The 25,387-nt window shown below is 40.6% G+C and overlaps 1 protein-coding gene across 1 annotated transcript in view; it reads left to right on the top strand.

The window, feature by feature from the left end:
- The first annotated feature begins 342 nt into the window (after positions 1 to 342).
- LOC132989970 (chemokine-like protein TAFA-2) overlaps positions 343 to 25,387 on the top strand; it is a 75,415-nt gene continuing 50,370 nt past the window's right edge. The window contains exon 1 of the mRNA XM_061057926.1: positions 343 to 857. The gene's annotated coding sequence lies outside the window, so the exon portion shown is untranslated. The remainder of the gene's footprint in view (positions 858 to 25,387) is intronic.

Below are 25,387 nucleotides of genomic sequence, written 5' to 3'. Positions count from 1 at the left end.
ATTGCACATAGTGTGTGTGTGTGTGTGTGTGTGTGTGTGTGTGTGTGTGTGTGTGTGTGTGTGTGTGTGTGTGTATGTGTGTGTGTGTGTATGTGCGTGTGTGTGTGTGGGCATATCTCTCTCTGTTTGTCCACCAGCCAAAGCAGAGAAACGTCAGCTAGTATCATATATCCACAGCCTCTCTGCACAGTCCATATGTCCTCCTTAACATTACTGTACAGCGTCACTTGCGTTGGTTGCTGCATGCATCTCTCCAGCCAGCTGTTCCCTGCTCGGACCGCTAGGGGGCGCTCATCCACTTCTGAGCTAAGCAGCGCTCTCCATCTTCCAGGCGGACATACAGGAGCGCAACAACAGTCTGCGTGACTCCCCGACCGCATCGCACCTCTGTCCCGCCACGCAGCGCTACTTTCTCATCGCCTCTCTAAAACAGGATAAATAGGGGGGTTGGGGCGCTAAGGAAAAGGCTGCTCTGGGAGGTAAAAGTTGGATATTTCTTTCATGATTTTATGGCTTAATAACTTAGTTTCCTCTCGCTCACCCGCTGCGCGCAAGAGGAGGAGAGAAACGGAACTTTCAGGGGACCTTACCTCGCCCCGGAGTAACCGCGGGGGCAGCGCGCAGGTTTAAACCGAGGAGGTCACACCTGCCACCGGCTCCGGATCTCCCTCTGGCCCGTTCTGCGGAGGTGGATGGTATGGTATAACTTTTCCGCTGCAGGCGAACCTGAGAGGAGACGTTTTATGGTTTCGTGGAGAGGGGATGCGAGCCTCTCCTCCGTGTCGGATAGAGGAGCGGCTATGAGGAGAGAGGTTCAACTACTTGGCTAACACAACAAGAGAAAACTGCACCAACAGGTATGGATCTCTGGGTTGACTTTACACCTGCAAGGAACAGCCCTGTCCAGCCGGCTGTGTTAACGGAATTAAAAGTGCGTGTAATAAAGTGTTTGATGGACACACCTTTACTATAACACGATTATTTAATCTCTAAGGCACAGAATGAATAACAGTTAATCTTTAGTGAACAGGGAAGGATTTTGTTTCATGAAGGTACGAGAGTTATGCGCAAAAATGACTTCTGATAATAGCCCCATCATGTTCTGGTTCGGCACAAGTGTTAATGTCACTGTTGGGAGTTATAGCAAAGACAAATGATTGCGGTTGTTTCAGATGTTGCACAGCCTTTATAGCCCCTCTCTCTCTCTCTCTCTCTCCCTCTCTTACACCCACGCACGCACACAGTGGGGCACGCAGGTCTCAGCAGTGCGTAAATGGACATATGGCACTATTTTAGTTAGAGTTAGTTGGCATAGTCAAGAGTTGGCATAATCTCATTGATTGCATGAGCTGTCATATGCCCAGAGGTTCAACATAAGGATGTTGTTGCGGTATTTCATGGAGACAGAACAGATGAGTTCTTTGCGTTTCCCTTCTCACACCTGCCAACCACTTAAAAGTATAGTTGCATTTAACTCACAGGAACTTATTTTACTTATTAAAAATGTAAATATATATATATGTATATATATATATATATATATACATATATATATATATGTATATATATATATATATATATATATATATATATATATATATGTGGAGCATGTCGGGAAACCTTCCTTTAACCTGTCGTCTCCTGCAAGGCACCATGAATCACCTGATGGAAAGTAGATGTTTATTCATAAGATGACCTTTATTGGTGACAACGAGGTGCATCAGTTTGGCATCAGAGCAGGCCTGAGTAGTTTAAGGTGTCTCAGAGGTTGTCCTGAGCACTTGAAATGTTAGCACACACGGTTTGAAGTAACAGGGTGGCAATTTGAGTCTACTGCCATGTCATTTAATGGTTGTTTTAGGGCCTTTCATGACCTTGTGTGCATACAAGCTGGTCTGATGATGTAAAGGAAGACGGTTAAGACACACTTTTCAAATGCTCTGTCATCTGTCTCTTACTCCACCTCTGTTTTAATCAGCATGTGTGATGAACATGCAAGAGAGGAGGAAGAGAAGAACACCGGGAGTTACAAAATAAACCGGAGAACGAGACGCCATGACTGACAGGAGAGGAAGATGCAGAGAGATGGGGAGCATTTAGCAGGGAGGAAAATCAGTTGCTTTCCGGGAGATACAGGAATGCATTAAAAGAAACAAGTGCATGGTTTGTGATTAGTTGCTCCTGGATGTTTTTGTGAGATGTATTCTTAATATGGCCCCGGGCTGACACCTAACCTACAATGTTGTAACATCACCAGTTTATTAGCACTTGTGGTTTTCTGCTTACCTAAGATAAGGGAGGAGATAACTGCTACAATCTGAATTCTGTGCCAGGTTTAAAATATTTAGTAAAAGCATCAATCACATTGCTGAATTACTTTGTTTTCTTCTGAAACAAGGCCAACAATTGAAGTGAAAATGAGAGATAAAGATGATGTCATGGTGGAGAGAACAGTGCATTGCCTCAGATCGTTGAGAGGTTTGAGGCATTTTTGGAGTTGTAGAGTCGTTTTTTTCCTGTGATATAAAGTTTAAGTTAAGAGTAATGTGTAGGTCTCATTATTTGATTAGTCCTGTTATTACAAAGTGTGGCACGGTGGGAGGTCAGGCGGTAAACCTTTGATTGATCATAATGAGAGCACAGCAACACGAACACACACCGATTATCATAGCTCAAGAAGAACACTGTACCCCAGTGCAAGTCCAGACTGTGTGCATGTAAATAGATGTGAATGTGTGTGTTTGCTTTTTGCCTTCGCCTTTATTACACAGTGATTATTGTGGAGATGACAGGAAATGAAGCAGAGAGAGATGATGCAATAAAGGTCATGTAAGCATCTTAATCCCTCTGCCACATGGACGCCCCAGATTGTGTGGGAAATGAATGGCTGTTTATGAACAGCAACGCAGGGCATCATACCTTACAATGAGGAAAGTGCTTACCGAGTGTTTTGTCATTCCCTGCCAAATTTCAAAGTTGCTTCACAGACAAACGCACAGACATGTACGGAGCTGCTTCTTGTGCAGTATGGATTCAGCAGGACACAAGACTTTATCAAACTGCGTCTTTTAGCAACATTACCAAAAGTGTACAAATATGCACACATGCATAAACAAATACACACAGTGTCAAATCGATTTATACAACAAGCTTTCATACATTCATATTCAACTTCTTCTTAACGTCTCCCGATACATACCTTTAACAAGCTTTTCCTGCATCTCTCTAACTCACTACCTTTATCCTTCTCTCCTAACCATAAGCTCTCTGGGCCTTGGGAATTCAAAGCTCCTCTCCACTGAGAGAGAGAGAGAGAGAGAGAGAGAGAGAGAGAGAGAGAGAGAGAGAGCAGCCAGGAAGAAATGAAAAGTACAGTATGTGTCCACTAAAATGTGATCTCTTTTTCATTTGCCACCTCCTGTAGCTGCTCATGATGAGCAGAGAGAAGTTGGGAATGAATAAAGAAAGAACAAGAATGAGAAACAGGAACGAGACAGAGACAGACACATGAAGGATGAGAAAGGGAGAGAGGGAGGGGGAGAGAGAAAGAGAGAGAGAGAGAGAGAGAGAGAGAGAGAGAGAGATTGAGAGGGGAAAGCCACAGGGGATAAATAGAAATAAATAAAAAGCATGTGTCCTATAAAAGGTGTCGTGTATTTCATTGGCCATCTCCAGTAGCTGTGTGTGGTGAGCTGAGGCCCAGGGGGAGCGAGTAGCCACTCTAAATGTGTGTAACCCACATAAAGAAATTGTTTCTGGGAGATCGGGCCCCGTAAATTCATTCCTAGCCGCCAGCCGTGTTCTTATCCCACCTCCCAAAGGTGAGCTACAACACCCAAACACATATATTTTTTAGATTATTTCTCTCTCTTTCCACACAAACACCAAACAGACGCACACACACAGACAGACAAATGCCCTCCCTCAAACAGACACGCATCTTCAGCACAACCACAGTATCTCTGGACGCATTGTTTTTTTTTTTCTTTTTTTGTTTTTTTTAAGTAGAAAGTACACAACCACACAAACTTATACACACTGCTTTGCTTCCAAATGGCTTGTGTGGGACAGTCACTGTGACAGCTACAACAACATCAGTCCCCGCTGTGGAACAGAACAGCAGCAGACAGAAACAGCGGCAGATGCTGTGCTCACAGCACCAGGATTACCTTAGCCTGAACAAACTCCATTATTGCCTCTATTACCCAGGTATACACAGGCTGGGAAAAAGCACTTTGCAGAACCACTATTTACCCAACACCTCGCTGCCCCGGGTACTGTTTCCCATGACTATGGAGCAAGGAAGGGGTGAAGACCAGAGGGAGAGAAGAGTGGAGAGAGAAGTTGCATGAGGAGAAACAATACAGTCTTTGTCACATATAGGGCAGTGTGTAGAGAAAAAACAAAGAGTTGGTTTGAGCACCAGCACTCTTTGAAGTGATCAGCTATTATTTGATGATATTATAGCCTCTGGGAGCAATGGCCAACTTTTAATGGGTTCAGGTGTAGCCAGAGATTAGAAATAAAGGACCTTCAGCCTTGACTTTGGTTACTGTGCATTGCCTTTTTATAGTTCGACCAGCAGCGTAGGATGCAAGAATGGAGAAGACTTGTGAGATACAGTCTAAGAGGGGACTTTTGCAGGCGTATGTTTAAGACTTTAATTAAAGCTAAATTGACACTAACTGACTGCCAATTGGATCCAAATTGCATTAATACTGATTGTGTTTATCCCCTTTTTTACTTTTTTCCTGCATACAGCAAAAGCCCGCTTAAATAAGTTCTAATTTAGTGCAGAGCAGCACCAGGCGCCCTATATACAGAGGCTACAGTCCTCAACAAATCTTCGACCCCCAACCTCAGCCCTTTGATGCATGTCCTCCCCACTTACATCTGCATTGCATGAGCATTTTTTTTTTTTTTTAAGATTTATTTTGGGCTTTTTGTGCCTTTAATGGAGAGATAGGACAGTGGATAGAGTCGGAAATCAGGGAGAGAGAGTGGGGAATGACATGCGGGAAGAAGCCACAGGTGGGAAGTGAACCCGGGCCGCGCGCTTGAGATGACAGCCTCCATACATGGGGCACGCGCACTAACCACTGCGCCACCAGCGCCCCATGTATGAACATTTCTGATCTCTCTGTAGCTATCCTTTCAAATAAAGCCCAAACAATAATCTTAAATCTCTAAAAAATAAACTTACTCGCTAAAGGACAATGCTACTTGCACTATAAAAACAGAAGCCAGAGCACTGGTACCAAAATCCATTCCTTCTCAAACAGATTCTGTGATTTTCTGCAGAGTCTGTAAATAGAGATGTGAGCAACATGCAGTCAATTGAGAGAAAAGTAAATATTGGATTCAACAGTCAATGATGAGAGGGTTCTATAAAATCAAAGGGATTGTTTGGACTAAACAGATCTTTACTGTCAACATATTCATATTCAAAGGCATACATAGGGGATGAAACTTAGTTTCTCTGGAGCCTATTGTGCTAAACAATAAAGAGAAACACAAGGCAGCCAACTTTAAGCGACATACAAAGGTAAGGAGAAAGACAAACTGTAGACAAACTGCAAGAATTTAAAATAATTAAAAATAAACCTAAAAAACACAAACGTGTTTGTTGCCTCTCAAAAATGAGAATTTCCTACATTTAACTTCTCTTTGATGTCACAGACATGGAGAGAATGTCTTAAAGTGTGGACCGTTTGATGGACATAAAAGGCAATCTTACAGCAATTTGATGAAAGGATTGATCAGCCAAAACGTGTTCTGAAAACTGATTTAAGACATTTTGATTCAATCAATGAATAATTTTTACAGAAAGATCAGGCCAACAGTGTACTCCTTGTTATTTTTATTTTGGACATAAGTTATTCCAACAGTTTGACAACTGATTAATCAGTTTTTGTTTTTTTTAAAGCGATCAGACTCTGGTTACAGTTTCTTAAATCTGTTTATATATTTATAAAAGGAGTATATTTGGGTTTGTACTATTTGTTGGAGACAGTAGTTATTCAGGGAAATGTGATAGACTAAAGGATGAGCCTTTTCATCTGAAAAAAATGGAGGAAGGCTGAATTTGCTTAAGTTTTAATCAGATCAATAAACAAGGAACGTTTTATGTAGTTTCAGCTTTAAAAAGCTTGGAAAAGAAGACAGGATATTCTGTTTAATTAGTTTGACTTCTTACTTTCTCTTTCTGTTTCTTGACAATGAATATAGCTTACCTAGTGCACTCTGATCCGGGGACGTTTTTAATTTATGGTGTCATATGGATGTATGTATGACACAATAATAAAATAAAAAACTAAAACTAAAACTATAATTAAGTGAAAAAGAAAAAACTTTGCACGAGTAGCTATATTATTCATATGAATTATTTCCAAACTCTTTAATTCTCTGATTGCTATCTTCATTAGTTCTGACATTCTGTATTGATTGATCAATGAAGGAAAATGATACACATTATCTAATGATAATAGTTTGTGTCAAAGAGACAGAGCTGACAGGAAAGTGTAGCGATGCTCTCTCTCTCTGACTAATGAGGCTCTGAGATAGGGCAACGGTGAGTGATTCTGTGTGTGTGTGTGTGTGTGTGTGTGTGTGTGTGTGTGTGTGTGTGTGTGTGTGTGTGTGTGTGTGTGTGTGTGTGTGTGTGTATGCACGAGTGTTCAAGGCCATACTGCAGTGCCAATACAGTTGCTGAAAGCATGAGCAAAACAGAGTGAGTGGTTCTGCAGGAGGTTTATAAGAGAGAGAGAGAGAGAGAGAGAGAGAGAGAGAGAGCATGAGTGAGTGTGTGATTGTGTTTGTGACAACACACCATCAGAACGTGTGTGTTTGTGTGTGTTGTTTATGTATGAGGTGATCGATTGACTGCCTCGTGTTTCAGTGGACCTCCATCCATCACCCTCATCAGTGACTCTGAGGTGCTATCATGCCATGTTTCCCTTCATTTACATCGTTAATGACCAGCTCTGTTGACCAAACTCTCTGCTGTGCTCCCGGCTCACTGTCTGTCTCTGAACATCACATTTCCAGGCTCAAACAGAAGTGGACCTCAAAAACTCTTCTGCTAATCTGATTCATTCAGTTTGAATTAATTTTTGGTCTCTGACTGATCATTATTTTTTAGAAGTCATATACACATCAGTATGTTTACCATAGGCTTATTCATTTAGAGTTTAGTGCTAGAAGATAAACAAATCTGACTGTCTTTTTTAAATTAATTTTAAACCAAGAAGTAACAAAACCGAAATGAGTGAGTAATTGTCATGCTTTTATCCTGTAATATAACAAAAAAAAGCCAAGAAAATATTACTACATCACCTATTTAAAAAGGAGCTCTATTTTCTTGCTCTCTGCTCAACCCGACGCATCACAGCAGTACTGCTTGTTACTCACTCTTTGTGGGGGAGGAGGGCGGACGAGTTCCAGAAGTGCGTGACACCAGCCATACGGATAAATATCAGGTTTAAACAATGAAAATTTGTAAAACATAAAGCTGTATGCCATTTTTGTTAAGTGTATGAACATTGTGATTGGTGGTAGAATTGGTTGCAGTACAAGGGGCACCAGCTCAAATCTTGCCTAGGGTACAAAGTGGGCTCTGCCTGATGGTTTCAGTTATCAATAAGTGGAGCTCAAATGCTATAAGCTACTGGAGAAATTGGTCAATCTTTTTCCTTTAAAGGTAGGGTATGTATGATTTCTTTGTACATGTTTAAGGTTTGTATATATATATATATATATATATATATATGTATACAAATATCTGTTTTAATATAGAACAATTTTCTACTTTTTTGTAAAAGCAGTACATGTTTGCATAATCTGGTTATAAGGGAAGAAATGTATTACAGAAAACAAGTTTAAAAAAAATTCTATCGAGTAAATGAATTATATTTTTTGTCAAGATGAGAGCCAAGACCTTTCTGTCCCTCTGTTTACTCTCCACTGCCTTTGAGAGGGTTTCCCTTTCTGCTGCGTTTCGGACATGTCTTCCAGTTTTTTTTCCTGGTAAAAGTTTTTTTTAAGGGTTTCCTGCATCTGAGTCAGGTCTCTCAACGTAGAGACTGTCGTGTGCTGTATAAAGGCCCCTGAGGCATATTGTGAGTTGTGACTTTGGGCTATATAAATAAAAAATGACTTGACTGTCTCCTCGGGACAGAAGATATTTGTACACACTCGAACACTCCTCACACACTGATGCTGTCGACATGAGCTAACTTTGACTCATCCCCCTGCCCGACACTTGTGCTTTTTCTACCTAAATGACGCTCAGAATAATTGAAATCCATTCCTAAACATCAATGAAATGCATAGTGGAAAAGTCGTGTTTTTCTTTGACAGAAAAATCAAAGAGTGTTCCTTAAAGCAGCTCCTTGATTGACATCTAATCGGATTCATTGAGCAGTTATTGACAGTGTTTTTATTAAATGTGTTGGATACTGCAGCACCCTATTAGTTCATTCTTGGTGTGCAGGTTTACTATAGCTGCGGTTGCATTTGTAGCAACCAAACTTCTTCTGTGCCAGCTTGCAGCCTATTAAGAAGCAGTTTGATTTGTGGAATGCGGCCCGGCTATAGCTTCTGCTAATGAGTATGCGGTGACAGGACTGTCCACTAGTGTGTGGGCTGAGATGTGGTATCACTTTCAGCCGAGGTTACACGCCAACACGCACACTGTAGCTTTGGCGGTGTGAGGGGTTGACTCATTAAGTGAGATGGTGAAAAAAAGAAACAGTTCTCCAGGAGTAAGGACTACAGCTCACATTCAACCCTGCAGCTGTGCAGGTTTCTTCATCATCAACAACGTGACAGCGATCACTGTGGTCATTAGGGTGACATAATTAGGCCTGACCTTGTGAGTGTGTGTGAGTGTGTGTGAGTGTGTCCTATGTCTGCTCTCCTGAGGCATGTTTGTGTGAGTCTCGCCTTGGTCTCTCCTTAGGCGATTGGTGAAAAAAAGCAAAGATGCCCCAAAGGCTTTAACATTTGAACCACCAAGAAGACACTCACAGTCTCTGGTGAACTGAGACCCCGTTGACAGAGTATAATGAGAGACTCTCTTATTTTCTAAGCTTTAATAATTTCTTTTTCTGTGCTACACAGCTAAGCTCTGCCTGTCTGTGTTTGTCTGTGTGCGCCCTTTTATCTTGCAGTCTTTGATTATGTTGTATAAGTGGAACCACTAGCTTCTTTATGGTTGCCTCATTAGGTTGTCAGGCAAGCCGTGAGCACATGCAATTATATCTAATTATGCAATTATGAATTCAGTATGAAGCTTTACACACAGTAGCTGGGTATGTTTGAGCTGGAGCACAAACACAGCAGTAATTAGTGCAGTTTTGCAGGTGGTAGTGTCATAACACACTCCACCACTTTACCTTGGCTACTTTGTTTCTTTTCAACTACGCTGATGGAAAAGAAACCCTGGATTAAGCAAAAAAATTGTTTATCTAAATAAAAACATTAAAGGGGGCATATTATGAATCCACTTTTACAGTGTTTTTGAACATATATTTGGGTAACCTGAGTGTCTACCAACCCACAACATGTGAAATAAACCCATCCAGTCCTTTGTTTGTGGTCAGCATAAGTCTTACAACACAGAGAAAAGTGCTCTTTTCAAATTTGCTCTCCTTGTGATGTCACATTGGTATTCTGGTAAAAACAAATACTCTCCCCTCCTGTGTCTCTGTCGGCCATGTTTTTTTTTCCAGGGGGCACGCTGACCAGTTGCCATGGAAGCTCAAAGCTCATGTCGGCACCGGTCGGCACATCCCACGGGATGAGGCGGGGGCTCATTGCATTTAAAGAGACACACACATCAAAATGGAGCGTTCTGAGAGAGCTGGTTTATATTCACGTTATATTTTGACCAAAGTACAGCACAGATGTTTCATGTAGACCACAGGGGACTGTTTGAAAAGGTGGAAAAGGGGAATAATGTGTCCGCTTTAAATTAAGCATAAATGCCAAATTTACTTTCATTCTAGTTTTCATAAAAACATAGCTTAATATTGTTTTGACCTGGTTGTCACGGCTTCTGTTACAGACATTTCAGTACGTTATAGTGCAGATGACATAAGTGTGCATCAGCCTTAGCCCACCATGCTGCCTGTTAATTGACATTTTCTTTTTTGCCTTTTTGCTTTTGGAGCTCAAAATACTTTAAAAGAAAGTGTGTAACAACGAGCTATAATTGTTGTTAGAGTAATTAAACAGGAAAGGCAAGATTTGCGTGAGGAAGTGATTTCTTTTGGCACAGGATGGGATTTTAGTACCAGAAATGTTGCGCACACATTAGCATTTCAGCCCGCTTCGGCTGTATGCAGGTACACAGTCTGAGTGTAGAACAAAAGAGGCGGGATGCAATCTGCCATAATGCAAACCTGGAGCCCATCTGCAGTCATCCAATATCAATTTAGGTTTAATCAATCTCTATAAATAGATATCTGTATTCAAATGCAGTAAACAATTGGCTCTTAGCTATTATTATTCAACACCAACTCCATTCTTGCTTCTCCGGTTGCTGGTCGGACTGTAATGAAGGGAATCACACTGAAACAGAAGTGTTGGCTGGGAGTCCATTTCACTAATAACTGGCTACACTGGAAGTCCCATAAAGATGACAGTCTTCTCTGCCAGTTACATCCATCTTCCTGTATGAGAAGAAGGCAGAGTTAGGACAATGCTAGTACTGAAGAAGAGTACATTGCATGACTGGGAATCTTCCTATGTAAAGACTACAAAATGTTTGAAAATGGCTGACAGAGTGTCACATGTTAGCCCTACATTTTTAGAAGCATAATATAAGCACTTGTGTCAGTCAGAAGTTTGTCCCTTTGGCTTCAACCCAAGATGAAAAAAGTCTGTGCCTTGTAAAGCTCTAGAGCAAAGAACTGGTCCTCTGAATTTATACATTTCAGCCTCCAGCACAGCCGGTGCATTTCTGTTTTTCTACAAGCCACGTTTCACACCAGCACTTCAATAGATGAGATAAAAAAAAAAAAACATGGTGAAAGAAGGGAATGAGCTACGGTAGGTGGTGCGCTTCAGTGTGTCATGTTTCTCTAGAGATCCTATTGAGGAAAGCAGGCGAGGCTGCGAGGCTCACAGTGTGTGTGAGAGACATGGCTGACAGTAATACAAGCAGCATGCTGCACCCCTCCCAGCAATCACATCCTTAAGACGGTTTCTCTTACTAATCCACAACTAATATGACTAATATTGTGACACTGCCATTAGCCACAGCACTGTGAGTGCTCACACAGAGGGAGAAACCAGAGCCATGCATGAACCCACAAACGAGCACCAGCGGCGTTTTGGAAGCTTTTAGGGATTCATCTACTGTGTTTTCATACAAATAAACTGCTGTTTTAATGCTTGTTTAAGCCTGAGATTTATCAAGCTGTTACACTGGCTGTACAGATGCTGTTGATATCTTGTTAACGGCCACAGTTGATCAGTACAGGAGTGTGTGTTGCTTAGCCCCTCATGCTGATGAAACAAAGACATGTGTCAGTGCCTCCAGAAAACATGACTCAATCAACAGATGCATGAGGAAAAAGCAACCAGGAAGATGTTGATGATATCAACCGCAGAACATCAGCAGACTTTTTGAGAACATAAGAAAATGTCACAATAACAAACAAGAATTCACTTGTAATAAACCAAGGATCATTTTTAAGTTGTATAGTATTTTTTAAGAAGTAATACTTTTGTATGATTCAAGTAAAAAAAAAAAAAGTGTCACCCGCACATCTTGTCAGTAGATAACATTCCTTCAGTTTGAGTGAGAATAAGACTCAGGCTGTGTGGGAGAGACACAGACAGGCTCTGAATGCAGAACAAGAATTCTAATTTTAAAGCCATGAATTGCCAAAAGACTGCTTTCAAATTGATTGAATCCAACTTTATTAGCATTCCGCCTGCCTTCATGTGATGAGGCTGAGCCGGCCCTGTGTCCTCTCCTCGAGCTGCAGCTGTGGCGGAGGGGCACAAAGAGGAGCTTCATTTGTGATGCACATGGCTTTAAGGCTTACAATCACAATGAAGTACATTGTCAATTATTTTGTGTCAATGTTTTCAACACTTGTTTTGCAGTTATCTCACGTATTCTTTGGCTTTCACCTATAAAGCATGTGTGAATTAAGATGTTACATGAGGATACAGCAGAGCTACATTTATTGCAACGCAAGCAATATGGCTCTGTATGAGAAAATAATGCTAAAGAACAACTGAAATATCTAAACAAAAATAAAAGTGTGCACAGACTATTATGGCAAGCCATTCAGGAAATTAATATATTGAATGAAACTTTGAATATATGGAATGAAGTCTGAATATATTGAATGTAACTTTGAATATATGGAATGAAGTCTGAATATATTGAATGTAACTTTGAATATATGGAATGAAGTCTGAATATATTGAATGTAACTTTGAATATATGGAATGAAGTCTGAATATATTGAATGTAACTTTGAATATATTGAATGAAGTCTGAATATATTGAATGTAACTTTGAATATATTGAATGAAGTCTGAATATATTGAATGGAAGTCTGTAGTATTATTTCATTTTTAACAACGCATTCTACATTCCATATTATTCATATCATTTTGAGTACAACCAGCAACTTTTCAAAAAAGTTTTGACGTTCAAGAAATTATTGGTATATTTCAGCTGATGTCATTTTGCAAAACCAGCATATTCAGCAGGGTGTCTTTTTGATGACAACAATGAAACTGGTGGATTTGTAGAACTGAAATCAGCTTCAATTCCATATATTCAGACTTCATTCAATATATTCAGACTTCATTCCATATATTCAAAGTTTCATTCAATATATTAAAACTTCATTCAATATTTTCAGACTTCATTCCATATATTCAAAGTTTCATTCAATATATTCAGACTTCATTCAATATATTCAAAGTTTAATTCCATATATTCAAAGTTTCATTCAATATATTCAGACTTTGTTCAATATATTCAAAGTTTCATTCCATATATTCAAAGTTTCATTCCATATATTCAGACTTTGTTCAATATATTCAAAGTTTCATTCAATATATTAATTTCCTGAACGGCTTGCCATAGACCATGATGGTTCATCTATGGTTTCCTGAACATATATCTTAATCCCCACACTGTGCTTATAGCGCCACCACGAGGTTGAGACATTTTGTTTTTAGTGAAAAACCTTAAACAGCTAGTAAAAGTTGATAATAGCACTCCCAGTAGCATAATCAGGAAAAATATACTGAATTTGTCCCACAATTTGGTTTATAACATTGAATTTAACTTTAAATTGAAAAATTTGAAAATTTCAACACAACAAAATGCTAAACAAGGTGTCGAACAAGCTAAGCAGTATATTTGATCTCACTGTCGGCTGATGTTAACACCTGTCTCAAAGTATCTCTGTCTTAATATATCCTCAGTGCATACGTGCAATATCTTGTTTTTTTTAGGCTCCTTAATTGGTAGAAACCCTGATGATGTTACGTTTACCTAGTTTGATTCTGACTCTGCATCTTTGTGTATGGGATGTGGATGAGTGTGATCTGCATTTTGCATTTACAGCAGTAGATGCTGCTAGAAGTCACACTGGAGGGAATGAGAATGTGTTGACTTTGTCAATGTCTTCATCATGATGACGATCCATATTATATACTTACATCCTTTTAGAAAAAAAAAAACTTGAAAAAAAAATTAATCTTTCTTGAGGTTTCTTTAAAAAAAGATTGGAAAGGTTAATGGAGTAGGTCATATTTTCTTTAAAATGTGAGAAATCAGATAAGATATGAATATTGATGATGTGTGCTGCATTAGTCTCTGGCTTAATTACGAGAATTTGGCTGAGTACAGCCTTTATAACCCTGACTACACTAATGAGGTCCCTTAAGGCCCTCACACCTCTTTTTTGAAAACTGCTGTCCTGTGTCACCCAGACGGCACCCAGTGCAGCTGTGCTGTCCGTGGTGCTGTCCCTTGCAGCAGGATTTAAAAAGGGAGCTGTCCATGGTGCAAATGTGCCTCTCCCTGAAGTTCTGGCCACACACACATAATGATGTCAGGGCTTCGCTGTTGTTGCCCATCTGAAGCGTAGGTGAGTGTTTTTGTACAAAGGGCTTCACCACTTTAAGAAAAGATTTGGTCAGTTTAGACTTCCCACTATGATGAGATGGGGATCTGAAGAATCTACTTGGCATAGCCTGGTCCTTCTTATCCCGAAAGTTGTTTGGATAAGAGGGGGCTCTGTAATGCAATGAGGCATGGTGGAGAGAAAATCCATCTGACGGTGAGTTGTTTGTTCAAGGGGAGAAAGAGGAGTGGGGAGGTGAAGGAGTAACAGCTGCTGAACAAACAGAAAGGAAGGTAAAATTCTATGAAGATTTGTGAGAAAGCAATGAGTGCAATTCACTTTCATTACCTTTAGTTTGCATAAGGTTTGATGCACTTTTCAAAGTGCGTCCTTGTGCCATTCCATTTCAATTTCAACTTTAAAGCATCCTGTTTAATTATTCAACAACTCCTGTCCAGCTCTCTCTTTCATTGAATGTGTGTTTGCTTGCCGGTGCAAGTGAGTGCATATGTGCATACATGCGCATGCATGTGTGAACCTGCACGCCATTAATAGATGATAACCCCTGGCCGGTCCAAGCTGTGCTAATGCACTTGTTGTCCATCCTTCCTTTTCTTGTCTCTCTATGTCCATCTCTCTCAGACGAAAAAAAAAACGTGATGGACTTGGAAAAACTGTAAAGACTGAAATGGGAGTTGGGAAAAGAGTTGCTATGAGAGTCCATGTGTGTGTGTGTGTGCGTGTGCGTGCGTGTGTGTGTGTGTGTGTGTGTGTGTGTGTGTGTGTGTGTGTGTGTGTGTGTGTGTGTGTAGGGTAAGCCTTGGGGTAAGCTTTTAGAGGTCTGAGCAGAAGGGTGTGAGTGAGAAGGAGAGGACAGATTTGAGCAGTTATCTCTCCCAGCAGACCTCCTGTCCTGCCTGCCCACATATCTACTAACAGTCACACACACACAGACATAAACACAAACAAACACACACATTCACATACACTGTTCCCATCTGTAATCATGTTTAGCATGGCTCTCTCACATACATTCACAGTCCAGTTTGAATAGACTTTCACATTCAGAATGCAAACTGTGTGTTTGCTGTGCAGCAGCAGCAGCAGCAGCAGAAGAGTGTACCTCATATTGCTCACCAGAAACAAGCCGTGAGAAGGCAGACAGAGATTGTGGGCTTGATGCTATTTTTACAGCCAGTGTGATGAGGGGTGTGCCAAAAATAAAAAAAAAGAGCTCAGCTCTTTTCCCCACCCAGATGCGTCAATTAGAAATCCTTGCTGCCTCGTATGTGTCTTCGTTCACACAAATGAATGCATGTTGTGGAGATACAAGTCAATTGATAAATGGATAGAATGATTGTCAGAGAATCGAGAATACAATTAGCACTTGCTGTGGTTCACGCAAAGGTAGATTTGCAAAGGAAAAGGCTCTTCCAGGGAGTCAACAACTGTGTACGCATGGTTGAGTGTGTGTGTTCGTGTGTGTGTGTGTGTGTGTGTGTGTGTTGCAGTAGGAGGGGAAATCAATGCTGAGAATATAGTGGCAATTACTACAGCAGCCTGCAAGTGAACCTAGTGGAACAAACTAACTAATACATGAATAAATAAGCACAGTGAAATGGAGATGTGTATGTATGTGTGTGTTTTTTTATCAGTGTGTGTGAGTGTGTTAGCAGACTGGATCTGCAGATCTTGGACGCTCCTTTGCAGTGCCAGCCAATTAACGAAGTGTGTAAACCGAGCTCATTAAAGAATCAGCATTGGCCACACACTAACAAACACTTATGCACACAGACACACACACATGCACGTGTGAACACGCACACAGACACACACACAGACACATGCACAAACAAACACACACACACGCACAAAGTCTTAGTTTCAAGCTTGACTCTCTCTGATTTCAAGCTAACCACCAGAAGAGCTGCCAGACTGTTTTTCCTTTCACAACAAAGTTCTCCTGTAGGGTGTATGTTTTTATCTGCTTATTTGCTTCCCTGTGTATGCTCTTAATTGTCTGTTGGTCAAGAAGATTGATTGGTTTGTTTCTTTGATACAGCTGCCAAGAGCTACCTCACTAACTCCTCTAACGAAAGCTCTTCAAGGTCTCCAACTACTAACTTCTTCTCTCTTCTTACTGTCCCTCCTCCTCTCTGTCTCTCACTGACTCGCTGCCTCTTGGCTTCTTTCTTTCTCGGTTCATCTCTTTCAATCTGCTTTCTACATTTCTCCAACTCTGCCGTTCTGTTTTCCATTGGCGGAGGAAAGCAAATATATGGGCTCTTAATTTGCCTAGCTGTGTAATAATGTTGAGTCATGTTTTGTTGGTATAGGGAGTGAGTGTCTGGTGCGTGTGTGTGCATGTGCGTGCGCGTGTGTGTGTGTGTGTGTGTGTGTGTGTGTGTGCTTTTCTGTCTGCTCAATGAGACTGTGAAAAATAAGCAATAAGCAACCAGGAGACTTTAGGTGAGAATTTTTCTCTCAATCTGCTTAATGACCATGATTCATGGAACTGTATGGACTATTATTAGTCATCCAAATGAGGAAACACAATAGAGTGGGCAAGCAAGTGTGAATGGATCACACTGTGCAGTTAGTGTAATCCATTCTGCGTCTGGATGATGAAAGTGAAGCCCGTCACTCCTGTTTCAGCACGTGTCTTATTTCAAATCAACTTGGTTTCGTCTGATTCACTTCAATGGCTTTAATTTGAATGAAGACTGCTTCCCGCAGCTCTAGAACTGAACAAGAAATACAAATTTGGATTGATTATCACAACTTGAACATCGCTAAGTGTGAAGGCCTCAACCTCATCACATCACTTCTTGCTGGCACAAAATGTGTTACAGTTACTGGACAGCAAAACAGAAACTTTGCCAATGATGAGTACAGAATTTAAAAAAAAAAAAAAAAAAAGACTTCTAATGGTTTGGTAGGTTTAGGCACTTAAAGAACTTGGTTTAGTTTAGAAAAAAAGATTGTGGCCCTGGTATCTAAAACACCAACTGTTATTTTATGGACTTACCTCACATTAAGTAAGTAATGGAAGTATTTGTAGGTGCTGTAGACGATGAAAGATAACTAATGTAATCTTTGGTCTCATATGGGATGTTTGGATTCTTTGTTGAGATTGACACATTTAGAAATGAAGGTGATGTAATTTAAGGAGCTATAGAGTCTGATCTGGAGACTTGAATCTGAGTTCTGAGTAAGAACAAAAGGTACTTTGTGTCACATATGGAACCAATGTAACTTCACATTTGAAGTGTGAGGTCACTTATGTAGGAAGCTTTAGTGACCAAAGTTCTTACTGTAACCCAAACCACAATCATTCTCTAGAGTCTAAACATTGGTTACTGAGTAGTTTTAGCGCCTCAACTTCGATAAAGGCGTTCTTCATTTCCTATGTGCACTTGTATTGGCATGGCCTTGGTATGGACATGATATTTTATATGTATGACTTACATCGAGGTTGTGGTTGTTTCACGTGATTCTGTCATATAGGGATCTGCAGAAGATTGATTCAATCCTTATGTCTACTTCTTCCATAGTTTTTGTCTGTCTGTCTGGTTTGCATGAGTATGTCTGGGTGCACATAATTCCCATTGTGTGTACAAAGGCTGATAACTTGCTGAGTTAGGGCTTTGAAGGGCAGGAAAATTAAGCTGCAGTGTCCAAATAGTGTCACAGACTCTTGTTGGTAATGTAATCCTGAGCAGATAGTTTTCATCTTGGATACACAATATGATCATTTTATTTATTCTTCAAAACTAGGAAAAGCATATCCTTTTCTTTATATCAGCCTCCCCATGGAGCTTAACCGTAAATGGTTGACCTCGTTCTGCATTCAGAAAAATAATAAATAAAAACTGTTTTAGAAATAAATAAAAACAGCACACATTTTCAACAATGAATTGGACAGCCAAGCCAAACGCCTAAGTCCTCTCCATGCAACAGATTGGATGCTGTAACTGTAGGCCACATGCTTTATTGCTGAAGGGAACTCTTAGAAATGTGTCATTTTGAAAAGCCAGGCAGCAAACTGGTAATCTAAGACCCAAGAGTAAATCTCCCCTGTGGCAAACATTCATGTATTCACATACATTAATGCAGCAGTGTAGCCACCCATTGCTCTGACTGTATCTAGCACACAGCAAGACTGATCATTTAAATCATGTTTTTTTTTTTTAACTGTTTTCTTTAAGAGATAGAAGCTCAGGAATAAGATCCATTTTCAGCTATATTATGTGATCCCTCCATCCATAGAACCATCCTTCATTTTTCAGTGGAGTTCCTGTTGAACCCTCTTCAACATGACAGTCAGAGTTGCCAGATTGGAGGGCTTCAGAGCTTGGTGCAGTGCCATTGGAGCCAGGTGGTGGGAATCTGTTAGAGATTAAACTGCTTGGTGACCAGCTACCCGGCTCACACTGGCCCCAACAGCCATGGCACCCTTGGCTGACTGACCCGTGTTGCAGGTGTCATGGATGCGGGTGGTAGGTCAAAGCTTATCCTAGCTGGACATATCTCCTTCTTAACATCTATCTGTGGAGGGCTGTTCAAGATGGAGGTTGAGTCAAACAAAGGTTCAATGAATTACTTCAATGCCACGTCACAACAATTTTCCCAGACTAGAGTCTTAGTGCAATCCTACTTCTGGACAGAGAGATATTGGAAAATGTGGAATAATCCTGGATTACATTCAGTTAGATGATTTGGACTGTAAATGGCAAAAAAAAAATGTAAATGTTAATTTCTACAATTTAACATGTATGGCAATGAAAGTATGGTTGAAAGGGATACTGGGAAGTATGCTATAATCTAAGTGCAGAGGTATATGACAAAATAAATGTTAACCTCATCATTACCTCACGCTTCTCCTAATGTTTTTTATAGACACAGCAGAGGGTTATCTTATTTTATCACAAAGACTGGAAAAGTAAAAGAGGCTTATCCTGACTAATCTGAATTTCAAAATTGCAGTTCACACAGGGTTACGCTCCAGACTATTTCTTGTCAAGATGAGGTAATCTTATGAACTAATCACAACACCTATACTCCAGGAGCTGAGTGCAGGAGCTGGGCGTTTAATACGTTTTTTCCTAATCTCTTACTCTATGTCCAATTTAGCTACAAAACCACTTCTAGACATGAGTACACCAAGCCTAACTGCTAAACAGCTGTAGCTGTGTCCAGTCTTATCATGTGTGTCCATGTTAACTTTCGCAGAGCGGTAAGTGTTGCAAAGTATTTCATCCATCCAGTCTAACCAAAACAACATCATAATTGTATGGATAGAAAAATAAGGAACCTCATGGAGTTGTATGCAGGACATACAAACATTCCCCCTGCAAAACTAAACAACAACAACTCTCGTGTTAGAAGGTGGACGAGGTTCAACTTTGTAAACGCCAATGAAATGCTTCTTATGAGTGTAAAGCCATTCTGTATATTTTTTGAGTTTTGTGAGTGTGATGTTTTCTGTTCATACTATCTTGGATACTAGTCAGACTTTCTAAACTGATGCCTGCTCTATTCCAGGTGTAAAAGTTACACCGGGTGAAACACAAACAGGGCTTAAGTTCATCTGGTGCACAGGATATAAATTGAAGTTGGTGATAGTTTTCAGCTCAAGTTACACCCACATACAGTACCAAGCTGGGGCACTCAGGTCAAGGATCACACTAAGCTTCATAGTGGTATTAGTCTTTTTCTATTCTAAATCTGAAGAAAGCAAAAATGTATATATATTGTCTTCTGTTTCTTTAATGCTGGCATTTGTTCATTGCTGTACAAAACCTAACTGAAAAAAATACATTTTCTTAGTGGTTTGTTTTATAGCTTTCAACCAAAGTGTATTGCAAAAGTGTAACTTCTTAAAAAATTAGCATGTAGACTCAGTAGCCCATGTAATTTTAAGAAATATTGAGCTGATTATGATTATTATTATTATCTGTAATTGATGCAATCACACATTTGTTACGAATGTGATTTTAATAGGACAAGAAGTAAGGCAATCAATACGGCCCATTTAGAGCCTTTTATTAAATCAAAGCAGAGATAAACAGAATAGTCAAGTGGATATGCTACCACTCAGAGGGTGTCAAACCATTTCAAGCTTTTGCTGATATAGTCTCATGGGCACAAAGGTCTGTTGAGAAAACTAGAAATCTAAAGGAGCAATCTTGAAGAAAAAAAGCATATGGAAGCAACTTTTCTTTGTAGCTAATATTTTTTTTATTTCAAGGACCCTCCAATGAACCAGCACTCTGTCTCTCTGTCTTCTCTCTCTGTTTCTGCCTCTTGTGTTAAGTACCAAATCCATGCAAGTCACAGGGGAGCTGTAGACCTTTATATTCTCTGGTCTGGCTATGTTAAAGGTCAGATATGAGAGGATACCATACACTGGTCTCAGATGTCGAATCCACCTGCCCCATACTGTCTGTATTAAAGGGGAAGGAAAACGATGGCTGCCAGGAAATCACTTGTCCTCTAGCCCGTCAGTAACAGTCTGTATCTGTCAAGAACTGTGTGTGTGTGCATGTGTGTGATAGGACAGAGAAAGAGCAGGTGTATGCATGTGTGTGTGTTTATATCATTACTAACGCCCCCTTCCACCACTGATCCTCTTTTCCCTGCTCCTGCTGTGTGTTGCACATCTATTTGCCTGATTTGTTAAAAGTGTGTGTGTGTGTTTATGTTTGTGTAGGTGTGTCCAAGGACCAGGTCTATATCTGAGTCACTTGCTCAGTGTGAGATCTCAGTGTCGACAGGGCTTATGTTTATTTTGGCAATATGCTGTCAGGGGCGTTGGGACACTGGCAGTGTGTGTGTGTGTGTGTGTGTGTGTGTTCCTGAACTGCAGTCAAGCCCAAAAGACAGCAGTCTGCAATCAGGCATAATCAGGTAGTGTGAATCAATGATTCCACATGCAATGTACAGCGTGTGTTTGTGTGCGATGGAGCATCATGGGAGTTCATGTTATGACAGTTTAACAGCTAGTGTAACGGGGGATAACCAAAACTGAGATTGAGACATGTGTTGTGAATACATGCCGTTGTTGAAAAGGTTGAACCCTTGTACATAACACCCACCAACAAACCCATCATCTCTCTAAACTCTTTTTTTTTTTGTGTGCTGAATAGCAGTCTGCTCTTGTAATTCTCATATCTCTGCAACCACTTAATTGTCTGTCCTCTGGTGTTTTTATCTATGAGATAGCACCCTACAGCTAACTACAGCTGCTACATTGTAAAAGCAGCGCGGGGGAGGGGCATCATTTATTCCCACCGCAGGGGATTCCCTTACCTCTCTGGTGTCTAATGTGCGTCCTTTGGCACAAACACATTGCACAGAACCCATACGGCGCATTGAAATACAAAAACGTATCCATTTAACCCTTAAATGTTCCCCCTTTTTAAAATGGGAACTGCCTACTGGTCAATTTCATAGGCACTGTGACAGACCTCCACTCAACACTGAAGAGGCGTATCAGCCCAACCATGTCCAGAGCCTTCAGCATCCTGGGGCGAATCTAACCAAGCCCAAAAGGCAATCTTCTTCAGCCTGGTGTACAACAGCGGGTTCTAAGGTTGCCTACACGACATGCATCGATGGTTTTCTGGTCACAACTTCCAGCAGCAACTTCCACAATGGAGGCTTTGAACATAGACCACCCCGACACCATGTCCCCAACCTCCCCCAGGATGAAAGACAAATTCTACCAGATGTGGGTGTTGAAGACCACATGGACGGGGGCCTCTGCCAGACATTCCCAGTTCACCCGCACTACACGCCTAGGTTAACCAGGTCTGTCCGACAGTCATACCCGCTCTTCTGATTCAACTTACCACCAGATGGTGATTAGATGACAGCTCTGCTCTTCACCCAAGTGTCCCAGACAGACAGCCGCCAATTTAATGAAACAACTACAAGGTCGATCTTTCGCCGAGGGTGTTTTGGTACCAAGTACACGTATGAACATCTCTGTGCTTGAAAAAGGTGTTTGTTATGTCCGATCCATAACTAGCACAGAAGTCCAATCACCAAGCATCCCTCAGGTTCAGATCAGACATGCCGTTCCGCCCAATCACCCTCTCTAGGTGTCTCCATCATTGCCCAAATGAGCATTGAAGTCCCATAGTAGAAATTTAGAGATTCACTGAACTAAACCTCAGGTTGTATCCAGAAATGTTGGCCCTTAAAGTTTTTGTTGTAACTGACATCGCTGAATATGATTATTTCTCTATTTCAAGTGTTTCCACTTCTCTTCCGGTCTAATCTCTATTCCTGTAACATACATCTGCATGCGCCAGATCATTTTCAAAGATTTTCAACCTGGCTCAAATAACGCTCCAGAGATAAGAAACAGCTTATATGATTGACTAAAAATGAACTGTTTGAAGTCCGCCTCAAAATGTCGGGCTCTTTGACTCTAAGGCTTACAGCTGTGTGAGTCTTTGATGCAAAACAACTGTGACCTGCAACAAAAGCAGAGCAAAAACTAGTTGCGTCAAATACCACACATATCACACAATACGATGTTCAACTGGTGTTCTGTTAAATGTATATCAGTCTTTAGAGGCGTCATCCGAAGGCAGGAGACTCGATGCTTTAATTCAGAGTATCAGTCCATGCAAATTTGATGTGAAACAAATATTTGTCTAAGGTGGGGTTGTGTGTGTCAGGCTCAGATATGAATAACATGAATACATTATGGGTGGTTGGGATTAACACATTTGAATATCCTGCAATGTGTTCCTCCAATTTGCAGATGTAGTGGCAAGAGATCATTGTCACCTACAAGAGTTGTCACACTGGTTTGTGCTTATGTATTCACTGACCGAAGACTACCGCAGATCAAAGAGAGGGAGAGAGAGAGTGAGAGAGCAGAAAGTTTATGTAATTACCATTTAGTAGCTAGTTTTATTCATATAGTTTGTGTAGAAGTGTGTTGATGTGTGCCAGTATGAGTGGCACACGTCAAACATCTGCACCCTGAAGAAGAGAGGCTGTCAGGAGAAAACAGGAAGAGGAGGAGGAGAGTAGAGCAGGTAGAGAGAGAAAAACATATAGGGTAAGAAATCCCAGGTGAGAAAGCAGCCTGTTCATTAGCAGCAGGAGAATGTGTGTGTGTGTGTGTGTGTGTGTGTGTGCCGTTTGTGTGTAAACCGAGCAGCAGGATGCTAACTGGGACACATTTCCCAGACTGAAGCAAGCCAGATTTTTTAACACAATTTTCTTCTCATCTGGGTGTTTTTCTCATCACTTTTTTTTACCTCTGCATGAACTGTTCCGTGTGATGCATTCCTCAGCATATCAGCATGCAGATCTACCTCGCTGCTACTGAAGTGCTGCGTTGCTTTAAAGTGAATACACAGCTTATGTGCTTTGAGTTACTTCACTACATCACTGGCTTGTCAATTAGACCGTTTCCAGAATGTCATGAAATAAAGTGCAGACTGAAAGAGACTAAGTCAAGTATAACTTGGCAGCCATTTTCCCTTTTTTCCCCACTTCTAATCCCCCTTCTCCCACCCACCAGTCCTCAAAATGTCGACCTCTTTACTTTTCGCACTGAATATTACATGTCTTCTCCTCCACAGTACTTTGTATTGGCTGAATCATTTTTTTCTCCCTTTGTTTTCAGTTTTTCTATGCAAGCAATTGTTTTATCCATCCCGAGGCTGGATTCCTCGGCTGGTTCAGAGCAGAAAAAACCTCTTATGTATTCATAATACGAACATACTCACCTCATATTTTCCCAAATTGCATGCATGTTCTACGCTTCTTGTGTTTCAGCAACGTGTTAAAAGTTAAAGATAAAATCATAGGCTAAAGGAAATCATAAGCAGAGAAACACAGGGATGATTGTGTGACTGCGAGCGTGCGTCTGTGCATCCCTGATACAGCGAGGGAGGGATGTGTTCCATTTCAGGAGACCAGTTTTGTGCGATCACAACTCTGATAACAATTGCGGGAAACCACACTGCACAAGGAGCCACCCTGGAATACAAACTAGCTACACATAACACACACTGACTCTTTGTTGTCTTTCTCTCCAATACACTCGTGCATACATACTCAGACACACACTCATAGGCATATACACACACGTGGCAGAAAGGTGAATCCACCTTTATTCTGCCTCTGCATTCTGCCTTGGCAATGCAAATGTGTTCCTGTTTTCATGTCGCACATCATGTAAACACAGGTACTCGTTTTCAAGTTTGTGTGTGTGTGTGTATTTATGTCTTGTAGGCACATACGTGCAAAAGTTCATGCAGAATAAATGACACACTCAACTTACAGTGACACTGCAGGAAGAAGTTTCCTTGTAGAGTGAGACTGTAGAAAACAAATCACTATGTCAGCTTATATCTACTCCTGATCCACCTAGGCAGTGAGCGGAGTTTAAAGTGGCTTTAATTGATGTTTTATTTTAACAAAGTATCAATGACGGTGTGAATACATTGTCAATAATTGCACTCTTAACAATGAACTGGAGCATTACAAAGAATTCTAACACATTTTTTGTATCTGTCTGATCTTTGCCCTGTACTATTTTTTGTTTGTTGTCGTCCTCTAATATTCATTTTTTCCACTTGATGATAAAAGGTGACTCCACTTGACTCAGTATGAACTTCTCTTTTATATTTTTATTTGGAAAAAGCTCTAGATTGTACCTGGTTCCTGCTCACATTTTTGGGATCATATTTCCAAGTGAGCTGATGTAAGAGGGGAAGTTCAAAAACCCCCACTGGACCGTGAGAACTGTCACTTTTGCCCTTTGACACTATTTGTAGTGGAAATTACGTTATAGTCTGCACATTTGTAACTTTATGATATGTGAGTTCCCATATCAGAGTACATTGATAAGACACCCCTAAAACAAACACAGATGTACCCCTTCTAGGTACCAGGTCTGTCTTCTGCCAATGTGGACAAACATATGTAAACATCACACTGTGCCTACCTGACTGGCAGAATGTGTTTATGTATATGGTTAGGTATAAAACACCTGGATTGACACATAGGAAGCAGCAGACTTCTGATCCATAAGAAAGATCTCTGTTCCTATTTAGCTGAGTAGCTGAGTAGCTGTAACTTTGTCTGTTGAACAAAATTTGATTCAGAACCTGTTTGATTAACTTGAATTGTAATAAATGACTTATCTTTTATCTTTGCAAAGTGTGGAAGATCAGAAATAATCATATGTCAGACACGTTTTCCTATGACACTAATTTAAATTAGCCAACATCATTGGGTAAGTGAGAATG

This window comes from Labrus mixtus, chromosome 15, assembly GCF_963584025.1.
Source record: "Labrus mixtus chromosome 15, fLabMix1.1, whole genome shotgun sequence".
Lineage (NCBI taxonomy): Eukaryota > Metazoa > Chordata > Actinopteri > Labriformes > Labridae > Labrus > Labrus mixtus.
The sequence above is the reverse complement of the archived record's forward strand: the minus strand, read 5'-3'. Positions and strand labels throughout refer to the sequence as shown.